Source organism: Caretta caretta, chromosome 7 (genome assembly GCF_965140235.1).
Source record: "Caretta caretta isolate rCarCar2 chromosome 7, rCarCar1.hap1, whole genome shotgun sequence".
In the NCBI taxonomy this organism is placed as follows: Eukaryota; Metazoa; Chordata; order Testudines; family Cheloniidae; genus Caretta; species Caretta caretta.
The window spans coordinates 10,437,670-10,447,521 of record NC_134212.1 but is presented as its reverse complement, the minus strand read 5'-3'; the positions used below and the strand labels follow the sequence as shown (position 1 = coordinate 10,447,521).

General features: G+C 40.6%; 1 protein-coding gene across 19 annotated transcripts in view; it reads left to right on the top strand.

Moving 5' to 3' along the window:
• Positions 1–9,852, top strand: part of FOXP1 (forkhead box P1) — a 499,850-nt gene that overhangs the window by 267,616 nt on the left and 222,382 nt on the right. The window contains exon 1 of one of the 19 annotated variants that reach the window (XM_075130247.1): positions 8,177–8,236. The exons of the other annotated variants lie outside the window; for them this stretch is intronic. The gene's annotated coding sequence lies outside the window, so the exon portion shown is untranslated. Of the gene's footprint in view, positions 1–8,176; positions 8,237–9,852 lie in introns of those variants that run through there. 19 annotated transcript variants of the gene reach the window in all.

Below are 9,852 nucleotides of genomic sequence, written 5' to 3'. Positions count from 1 at the left end.
TATAGAACTATATTGTGTGTGTGTGTGTGTGTGTGTGTGTGTGTGTGTAAAAATTATGCAGGCCATTCATCTGCTTTTAAGCCGCTCAGACCTGTTTTTGTAAGGGTTTTCCTTGTCTTGTACTAACAAAAAACGATGTGATTTTTGTCCAGTATCACCGTGGAGAATGCTGCTCCACCCGTGCTAATTCAGAAGTTCGTGCCACTGAGGGGGAGAGGCATCAGTGACCACCCTACTATATCTATCTATCTATCTATCTATCTATCTATCTGGTAAATATACAGACGCTCCCCGATGTATGCAATTGTTCCATTCCGGAACACCTTGCTTAACTCGAATTTTGTCAGAAACGTATACCTGACCATTACGCCAAAAAACAACAACAAGAAAACCCCACCTCCTATTTCTAGTTTATGGAACTTTTTCCGTAAGTGCGGATTTCTGTAAGTTGGGTCTTGCGTAACCCGGGGAGCATCTGTAGATAAATATATATATGTGTTAATCAGTCACTGTGGCCTTTTTTGGTCTCCCTTTTCTGTGTCACTGATCCTAAGGCACTGTAGATGTAGGCATGTGAGGGCCAAAAGCTACATGTCTTCAGCATTTGAGGTCAAGGAGGTTGGCATCCAGAACTGAACAGCCTGTGCAGAAGGATTCTCTATCTCCTTGATCACTATGAAAGGGCTCTCTTTAGCCTCTGCAGATCAGCGGAATAGATGATGAATTTGGAGGATGCCAGGGGAATCCAGTGGGTGTGCACACAGTGTAGATCCATCGTTTACCCACATAGGAAGAGAGATGAGGTTGCCCTCTGCTGCTGTTCCTCCTTCCCGTATAACTGGATGCAGGCCAACTCCCAGGTTTTGCTTGCTCTGGTTGCAAGTTTAGTGTTGGGCTAATTCATCTGCCTAATGAAATTAGCCCCATTCACACAGGATTTTACTATCTATAATATCTCTTTGCCTCTCTGTAGAGGACAGATGGTCCAGTGTTTAGAAACTGGACACACAAGATTTGGACACACTAGACTTGGTCTTCACTTTCCAGCTCCGCTACAGACTTCCTGTGTGATCATGGTCAAGTCACTTAGTTGCTCTGGGCGTCAGTTCTTCATCTCTATAATGGGAATGACAGTACTTCCCTACCTCACAGGGGTGTTGGGAGTAAAAATACATTAAAGTACGTTATGCACTCTGATACTACGGTAGTAGTGGTACCTTAGAAACATAGAGCTTTATCTAGCAGTTTTACAAAAAGAAATTTTAGTCTTTTTTGATGATAATTTTACATAATGTAGTTTAGGATTGAATGTCTAAAACATTTTTTTTTACCTCTTTTAGCAGTTACACGTTTGACATTGTTTTGTTATCCTAGATGTTATGTTAAGTTTTGGCACAGAGAGCATTAATTCCTTTATCAGTTGTTTCCTTTACAGTTGTTCATTTAATTGAGCTCCTCTGTGTATCTTACAAAACAAGATGCACTCATTATAGCTCATAGACCTCCCTCTAAGGCTTAGGTAGCATGGTAACCTGTTTAAACGAGTAGCGCTTTTGTAGGTATTATGCTTGCTAAGTGGTGTGTCAGGTGTTTTGTTTTATTTTCCCAAACCCTGGAAGGAAGCGATAGGAGAACTCTTGCATGCATGATCAGATGTAGCAGCTTTCCAGAAGTTCTTCGCTCTGGCTATTTTCTTTTAAAGCTGTGTTTACTCGAAGAATGTGGCTGAGACAGCTGAATATGTGGCTGCAGTGTAGAGCAATATACGTTGTATGCCTTGTTGTTCCTATTGTTCTGCTTTGACTTGTACAAACAATTTTAATCCCAAAGTAAGAGATCATATGGTCTCTGACGTCAGCAGTGCACAGTCAGATCCAGCATGCACATTATCCTCCTGTTGCACGGCCTGGTGCTAAATATTCTGTTCTTTTTGGTCCTTAAATTTGGTGTTTTGTTTTCTCTCACAAATCCTTTAAGCAGGAAGCCTATGCATCAGCAGTGCTGTATTCAGCAACAAGAACACCTGTCTGACCATGCACCTGCATGTGGATGGAGATGGTCTAGTAATATATTTAACTACAGATTTCAGACATGAACACAGGAGACCCACAGTTCTGGCCAAATAAGGAACAACACAGGCTATAATACTGACTGTGCACACAGCTCGGTATTCGGCAGCAAAGAGCTAATTTTCATAAGCATAGAATAGCTTCTACCTAGCACAGTGGTGTCCAGATCCTCTAGTTCGAGGGCCAAACATGCTCTTTCAAAGAGGTCAAAGGGGCACAGTTCTGCAAAGTGATTGGAAACCACTAGTGTCCAGGTGCAGAAGTCCCTAGGGGGCCCCCTCCCCAGCTCCTGAGGTAGGGAGTATATCAAGGGTAGAAAGAGGGAGTGGCTGAAACACATTATGCTCTTCCATTTGCAGCTGGCATGTGGTCCATAAAGAACCATAGTTAATTGATGCAAGTTAGAGCAGCCTCCAGGCTTCTGTACCCTGGCCTGAGGCTGAGAATCAGGTTGTTAGTTCTGAGTTGCTTCTTTTCTTTCCCTCTTCCAGACTGCCATGGGTGACTGTGCATGGAAGTGAGCTATTCTTTTTCTGTGCCTGATCTTAGCATAGTGCCTAGCAATGCAGCTCGTACCTGACTCTGCCTGACATTCCTGCAGCCCAGCAGGAAAGCAGGCAGGGGAGCAACAACTGTCTTCTCTCACCTCTGTAGTACAGGAGCCAGGCAGCGGGGGAGTTGCTGAACAGCTAGAGCAGGAGGAGGACAGCAACAGCTCAGAGCGTTCCTCTGGCTCAGATCAGAGTGGCACCAGGCGATGCAGGAGATTTAGTAATCTGTAGTCGGAAAGACCATGCCACTTACATCCTCCCCATAGAAAATTCAGAAGCGTTCTTTTTGACACAGTTGCCCCTGGAAGGCCACAGAGTAGAGCCTGGAAGCTACAAGTTGTCCATTAGGTTGGACACCCTGGATTTTGCAGAGGTCATTTTGTTTCCTTAAACAGTACCTCAGCACAATTTGGTTATGCTTGCTGCTGCTGCTATTGCTACTCTAGTATTAAGGGTGTGCTCTCCTGGTCTTCACATACTAAAGGGAAAGAAATAAGGGCCTGGTTTTCAGAGGACCTTCCTTTCGGTGGCTACATTTTTATCTGACTCATTGCACATGCAATTACTGCAGTTGTGTCCCTAATCACAGAAATAGTACAGATTATCTATACACATTTTTTTGAACGAGTGGTAATGAAAATTTGGGCCTTTAAAAAAAAAATGAAGAATTTGTAGAGTATCGTGAAACATAGTAATTTCCAGAAAGAACCTACAGCTGAAAAAAATCCTGAAAAAAATGTATGGGTTTTTTGCAGAACTTTGTTCTGTCTCTGATGTTAAGGCAGTTTTATTAGAACATATTGCTGTGTGTGTGTGTGCATACGTGTTTTACAGGGGCGTGTACAATCTAATACATGTGTATTGTCCCAGCAGCACCTTGACACCTACCCCCTCTTCCCCCCGGTTATGTCAACGCTGGGAGACTGAATGTTTCCATTAAAGCCAATCTAATGCGCACTTCTCGTTACGAGTTACGGGCCTGATTCTTTAGAGGGATTGGACACTCGCAGTTGTGGGTGCTCAGCACTTCTGCAAATCACCCTGTTAAGAAGTTGGTGGTTAGAGTTTTGTTTAATAGAAAAATGCATTATTCCACCCACTTCTCCATAAACCAGAAACCACTAAAGAGATTTTTGTTGAGCTTTCCACATACAAACAAACATTGGAGCAAGTGTGAGAGTGAGTGCATGTCTCAATGCTGTGAGTGTTTAAAAATAGGGAGTCTAAATGGAAATGGTTTTGCAACCTTAACTTTAGTGGGCAACCTCTTTGCAAAAAGAAAAGACATGGAAGTGTTGGAGGCCAAAGTGTTTTGTTTATCCGTAGAACAAGAGGAATAGCTTTGCAGGGTTCCCCATCCTGTTCTGCCAATGTGTCTCAACTCTGACCTGAGCAAGCACCTATGGGGTGGAGACCAGACTACTTTCTCATGTTCATTCAGGAGCCTTTCTGTTAACTTCAGTGGGAGTTGGATTAGGCCCGTAGTCCTTGATTTGCTGCCATGATGCAGTACAAAGCTGTCAATTCTATTTATGATGGTGGGACCTATGATATGAAACTGGGCTGAAACGGCCAAACTCCTTTTGCATAGGCTGCTAAACAGCCATCATCCAATAACTTCGGGTCACTACCTAGCTGGCTGGATATGTAAGTGAATGGTTCTGTGTCCCATTATCAACCTTGTAAGCCAGGGATAGTCAATAGGCAGTCTGTGGGCCAAATCAGACTGCCAGACACTTGTGAACAGATCCCAAAATCTACCTTGACCAAGAAATTTGGACCTTGATGACAAAAAAAAAAAAAAAAAAATTGACTACCCGTGTCCTAAGCTATCCAGCGCCCCACACACATGTTACCTGTTTACACATATGTTGGTTTCACAATCTCAGACTTGAGTTAAGAGTATGAGAAATGTTAACATAATTTCTTATAAAATAATATCTAGTGACGTTGAATGCATGGAAATAAGAAGCACATGTATATTGTAAGACTCATTTGCATCTTCATGTTATAAATGGTGGTTTGCTTTCCAAAAAACGGGTGCAACATCTGATTTGTTTGATATCATGGCTACATTTGTGTAGTTGCATTCCTCTTTGCCCTTCAGTTGACAAATTTTTCTTGGTCTATAAATATAGAATTGTAAACAAAAGCTAATCCTTAGCAACAACCTGGAAAGTTAACATTTCTCTCCAGCTCCTATTATAATTAATTCAGACACTCTGAATATGATGTGATTTATACACAGTATTCATAGGGCCAGTAGGTACTAATATCTTGTTAGAGAACTGAGAAAAGAACACTCTCTTTTGTGTTACAACATAATTGCACCACGTTTTCTTTCATAAGAAGATGTTTAAAGATGCTTTTTACTTTACATTTGCAAAATGGAAGGTTTTTGCTGTTGCTTTTACATTTGGGTCTTAAATGTGTTTTCCCTCCTGTAACAGTCAACATTGTCAAAACATTTTGCAGAGTATGTTTAAATAATGGAAAGAATTATGGGTTAAGACCATCGTTTATATTAATTTAAATCTCACTATAGTAGGTGAATTTGCAAGATGCTTCTAGTTCATTGTAGAAGTTGCTTACAATAAAGAGACATCTTCAGTTCTTCTTTTCTGAACAGACAAGGCATGGAGATTACATAGTACCTCATTGTGTTGAATTTTGTTTAAACACATCTTGACTAAGTCTTCATATTAGGGATCCTAATTTATTTTATTTTATTTACATTTGTTCAGGGAATGTTGTTGTAGTGTTAATCTATGTAAGCCATATACATGTGAATTCTGCAACTCCCAAAAGGTTGTGATTAAAATATTATAGATGTGGCAAACCACAAATACAAAAGAAAGTTTACATTTAGGTTTTCTTTGTAAAATATTGTACTCAAGTTTTGTAATACCTTGGTATCGTGGTCAGCATTCCTATAAAAATACGGTGTTATATAAAATGATATAATCTGTGAAGCATTTCCCATTATGTAGGCACCATGTCTTTAAATTATAGCAATTTCTTAAGATTTTAAAACAAAATGAGCTCTTAGAAGTGTGATTAATAGCAGGGAATGAGGCTAACACTGGGTCATCAGTGGCCCTCCATTACAAAAAAAGGTTCGACTAATAAAAGCATCCATCTATTTGACCAATAAAGCATTTGAATGTTATGCTTGTAGTTTTTATCATATAGTAGTTACTTCGTACTGAGTAAACTGTGATTTTTACGTGCTGGAAAAGGAGCATCGATAGGCAACTCAGTTGAGGTGAATAGGATGCGTGAGTGCAGAAACACAAGTACTTATACATGGAGTCTGATGTTTGTGATGATTTCAGATTGTGGGTTCCAAATTTTGGAAGCAAATATGAAGGATCTGAATATCTTGTTAACTGCTTCCCCCCCTCCATAGCTGTTCTGTGAGGCTGGACTGTGATCACTCATAGGGAGGGGAGAAGGGATGGAATTGTATGTGCAGTCAGTCATTAGTTCAGTCTCTGGTGACCCAGACTTCAGAAAATTTATTCTTCTGAGGAGAAAGAGATGGACCAGCACTTGCATTTTCCTGGAGTCTTGACTCCTGTTCTCCCACCTGGTTTGCACCTTTTATCCAGCTGGGTATGTAACGAGAGTAGTGGGAGTGCTTCGCAGAGAGACCAAGGGAAGGTCATGCAGAATGTCACTGGCAAAATAAAGAATTGAGCCTGAGTCTCCTGAATCCCAGACGAACATTCTGAGCCCTTGATCCTCTTTCCCGATCTTCATGCCTTTCTTGAAATCCAGGCCCAGGTCAGAGCAGTCATGGAAATCTCTGCTGGGATAGCTGCTGTGTCCAACTTCTTGTGAGGCCCTGGGGATGAGAGATGGGAACGGAAAATACATGTCCCTGATTCAGGGAAGCCCTGGGGCCACAAGATTTGAATAATGTAGCCAAGTGTCGGAGAATGTCAGATCTTGGAGGTTCCTTCCCCTACAACAGGTGGGGCTTGTTGGGGGCTCCACAGAACTCTTATGGGGTGGTGCAGAGCGGTAGGTGAGGGCTTGAAGTTTCTATCCGGATGAGCAAGAGTTAGGAGAAAATGTTGAGCCAAAAGCCCTGTTGGGTTAAAAAAAAATGTAGGTAGGGAATGCTCAGTGATGTGAGAATGGTAATGGGAGGCCAGAGCAAGGGAGTCGAGGAGAGAAGAGGGAGGAGGAGTAAATACGCTGTGCTGCATCAGTAGCATGTGTGTGGGCATATAGATAGGTAGAATATAGAGAGCCATTGTGTGTGTGTGTGTGTGTGTATGTGTAAACACACACCCCTTTTGCTTGGCAGGGATTCTGTTGTACAGCAAGAAACCTGAATTGTTCCTGCTTTCCTTGCATTTTTTGAAAGGAAATATTATTCTTCATTTTGAACCCCTACCTTAAGTATTTGCAGGTTGTTTATTTAAATGCATCTTCTGACCTAGGTTATCCTGTATATTGACAAGGCGTAGAGTTTTACCTCTGTTTGTAGGTTAAATATTACTCTCTCCGGTTTCTATTCCAAAAATTAGCAAGTTAGCTAATATCACTCACTGATTTTGATTTTTATTTTTAAAGACAAACCTGAAGCAGACTATGCCGGTGAAGGCCCTTCTTTAAACTGCTTCAAGATTACACCTGAACAGATATTGCCTCTTTTGCACCTTAATTTTTTGACAGACATGTGAAAGTGTATTTCCTTATCCGGCTGGTTCCTTTTAGCTAAAGATTCCAAAGGTGTTTTTCTGTTTTTGTTTTTTTAAATCCCAAATCCAGTAATGAGTTAACAAGATTTCACTTGATCTGATGGTTTATATGATGAGTAATGCAAAAGTTGGTAACAGCAAATTGTTGTTTATAAGCAAACATGGCATTGTGTAAACAAGGAGGCCTGGTCCCCAACTGGTTTGATTTCATGGTGGTCAGCAGCTGATCTATGTAACATACAACCTTTCTGCTTCTCTAAATGTCAGAAGAATGACTGTTTGTTTGTCTTGAGTTCTTCCCAGCTGTTTACTCTGTAATGCATTTGCCTCAACCTTGATTCCCTGAGAGTGGCCCCTTTCTCCTCCCTGCTCTGTTTACATTAGTCCTGCCCCGAGTGTCACCTATGAAATCTGTTGATTATTCCACCTGGTTAATGTTAAATTGCTCTTGCAAGATGATGTGTTTGTTCATAAACACAAATGCTGGGCCACTTGTTTACTGTACCCATGGCAGCAATCAGTTATTAAACAAATATTGCTTTGTTTGCGGGTGTGAGCAGCAGTTTATCCTGCAAGGTCTGGAAAAAAAACTTTAAATGCTGGGATTTTGATAAAGGAGAAAAGGGGAACTTGTCCCTGGAATGTGGTTGAAACTGACTTAGGTTTGCTTTTCTTATCTTTAACTTGGATGAAGGGGCTAGAAAGATTAGCAAGTTGTTTGGTTTTTCCAAGAGATTTCCTTAGTGTAATGATATCTATCCAGTTGTTTGCTTTTTTCAGAAGGGAGAGAGCACTCCTGCAAGACGACTAGCACAGTAATAGAGCATCTGATGGCTAGAAAATTCTGAGTGCAACAAACAAGGACTTAGAAGGTCTAGGACAAAGGGATAGGGCTATGAACAAGGTAATCACCAAAACGTACAGCATCTGAATTATGTACGACAGTTGGTTATATTTTTTCTTACCTTTTTAATCAGATAGGTTTCTAATTGATGCATCTGCCCTCTGTCAAGTTTGAAAAGGAAAACGTTTAACTTTTATTTCTAAAGCTGTCTGAAGAAATCCTCTGATTTGAAAGCAGGGCAATGTGAAAGAAGAGAAAATACCAAATTAAAAACTGTGCCCTGTCTGTCTTCTTTTGCGGATGACATTATAGAACTGCTTTTGCTCTCTCTGCTTATAACTGAAACAGCATTTACATCTGCTAATTCTGGATGCTGGCTATTTGCAGTTTACTTTCTGAGAGTCCTCATTAGATAATTTGTGCTTTTGTAGGTAGTTTGTACTTTTGCATTGTTTTGCAAACAAGCAAGAAAAACAAGCTTACGCCATCTTTGTTTTTCAGAATTATTGTTTGTTCTTGTTTCTGAATATGGCTTTGGTAGTTAATGCCAGACAGGACCTGTGAGCTTTAGCTGTAAGTTGTTAGGACTGTGCATGCAAAGTGACCTTGAGAAAAAAATGATTGCTCTTTTATATGAAGAAGGGTAGGATCTCTTACTTTGCATTTGAGGCTAGCTATTAAAAAATACATGTATTTAATATATATTTATAGGGAGCATGTGAAGGCTAAAATTAAATAATTGTCCCTATTGTCACTCGGAAAAGCAAACAACAAAACTTGCACAAAATTCTGATAGATTGTATTCACTAACTCGCACTAATGATTCAAACATATTGTTCGTTTTGGCCGGTAGAGTGATTATGGCTTTGAGGTGAAGTGTAAGGTACTTGAAGTGTGTAACCTAACAAGCCAGTCATTAATTGACCAGCACTACTATGATAAATCAAACCCTCTCTATATTAAACTAAGTGAAAATGTTGAAATGAGAAACTATATTGTGCAGTGGTGTTACAAATCAGCACCTGACTGTTGAAGTGATTTTAAGTACTGCAGAGTGATAGAGAAGCTAAAAATGCTTTAACGAGAGAGGGGATTTATAATTAAACCCCAATGAACCGTTGGTCTCTCTGAGGTTTGGAATCTCCCCATCACACGTCGGTGGTAAAGTAAATTTGCCCTGCTATGCATTTGCTAAACACAAAGCAGGCCTTGTATTTAATGGTCTTTAATATTCCATTGATCTGTGTGTCCATATTGGAGCCGATGCTGCCAGGATGGATTTAAATGCATATGAACTAATCTCAACCCTTGAGTTAGCACTCACTGGAGCAGCTTACACTCTCTGTTCATCCTTAGCACACAATTGTATGAATTCAACTGGTCTATTGGTGTGTATCGGGGTGGGGAGAACAGGTAGGTAGCTCGTGTTATATGTCCATGTGTGAATGTGAGACTGGAAGTCGGGATGGAAATAGGTCTGTTCAGATTCGTTCCCTACCATTCTCAGCATGGCAGCACTAAAACTACGAGTATGCTTCCTTAAGGAGGGGAATTTCTGTAAAGCATGTAATGCCCAGATCAAAGTCCTGGTAATAGAGTTCACTGCACCCTGGCTGGAAATACAGTAATGTTCTCAGCCACTAGACCATTGCTATGCAGTGTGCCATTCATTTAAA